Source organism: Grammomys surdaster, unplaced genomic scaffold, assembly GCF_004785775.1.
Source record: "Grammomys surdaster isolate TR1022 unplaced genomic scaffold, NIH_TR_1.0 125950, whole genome shotgun sequence".
NCBI classification, from domain to species: domain Eukaryota; kingdom Metazoa; phylum Chordata; class Mammalia; order Rodentia; family Muridae; genus Grammomys; species Grammomys surdaster.
This window is the reverse complement of record NW_021620771.1, coordinates 2,477,632-2,479,183: the sequence shown is the minus strand read 5'-3', so window position 1 is coordinate 2,479,183 and position 1,552 is coordinate 2,477,632. Positions and strand designations below refer to the sequence as shown.

The following is a 1,552-nucleotide window of genomic DNA, read 5'->3' as shown; positions in this document are numbered from 1 at the left end:
ATTCCTTTAAGCATCTTCTACAGTTTCTCCTTCTCTTGAACTGCCCTTGTTTCTCTGTCAATTTTAACAGATGGGCTTGCTGGATACAGCAACCCAGGCTGGAAACTACTTACTTTGAAGACTCTCAACCAAGGGCAGGAAGTTCTTTGCTCTTCCCCTACAACTTAAAGGCTTGTAATGCATAAAATGCTTGTAATTTCGCAATGAATTCGCAGAAGGGATAGCATGCTCACTCTAGACCTCAGGCGCCAACCAGATCACATTCCCCTTCGAAACTCACAAGTTTGATAAGAGTGTTCTGAGCAAGAAAACTAATGCAAGACTCCATGATAGAACACATGAGTGCTGCAAAGAAGTTCTTGAATGGTGCGTAAAACACAGCAGATGCAAGCCACTGTCGAGCCTAAGAAGTGTGCCAAGTGTTTATAAAAGGCAGTGATGCGCTCTTACCGCACATCATGTGCCTGTGAACCCGAACTGTGTGCAAGATGTAGAAAGAAAGAAGATATCGTTATTCTGTTTAATAAAGGAACGGAAAATACTGAAAACCACCAAGGTTCTAGGCATAGAAGACGCTACAGCGGAAAGGAAGATGGTGTGAGGATTAACTGCTGAGACACACTGCACATGCCGTCCCATGTTGTATAATCCATGGAAACTGTTCAGAGAAACACATTACCCAATGTCAAGCTAAACAATGGTGAGACTCGGTGATCGTGTCAGAACTAGCTCATGGAGAACTAAGGTGATTAGCTCTGTGGGTCTATTTTAGTAGACTGACCTCAGATATGTGACCCCCTCAGCAAAGGCCCCTGCCAACCTTACAAACAAAACACAGTTATGCACATACTCATGTACACACATACTCACATAAAATCACATGTGGTGACTTTCCTTCAAAAAGTTTTCCATACTTCATCTCATTGTTTGTGCCCTTTTTCTAGTTTGAAAATAAATACTTAGAAAAATATGTGTGGCCTATATAACAGTAACTAGAAAGGAAAATCTGGCTTTCATACTCAAGTGGAGATATTGCCAATATCAGATGCTCCTGAGGTTCTTCATCATAAACATATCCTTCCCAGAGTTCCACCGTCCTGAACTATCACTTTATTGCCTGTGTTTCCCTTTCCAGATAGTGCAAGTGAGCTTCATGTGATTACTGAGGTCTCTATCCTTGTGTTTAAAATCCCAAAGCTTCAGAAAAACAGCCTGGCGCTACACTGAACCTTTCCACATGATTTACCTACATTACTAATTTTAGCATTTTGCCCTGTTTCCTTTGTGTCTTTATCTTCGTATGTGTATATGACATATGTTCCTTACGTATGTGTACATATATTTATTGATCCAGTTAAAATAAATTTGAGGCACTGGTTTGGACATATATAAGTTTTATAGAAGGGGACAGGAGAGGAGGAGAAGAGAGTGAAGGAAAGGGAAGGGAGAGGAGGGGAGGGGAGGGGAGGGGGAGGGGAGGGGAGGGGGAGGGGGAGGGGAGGGGGAGGGGAGAGGGGAGAGGGGGGAGGGGAGATAGAAAGAAGGAAAGGGA

General features: G+C 43.0%; 1 pseudogene; it reads left to right on the top strand.

The window, feature by feature from the left end:
- The first annotated feature begins 203 nt into the window (after positions 1 to 203).
- The window catches only part of LOC114609234, a 10,857-nt pseudogene continuing 9,508 nt past the window's right edge, over positions 204 to 1,552 (top strand).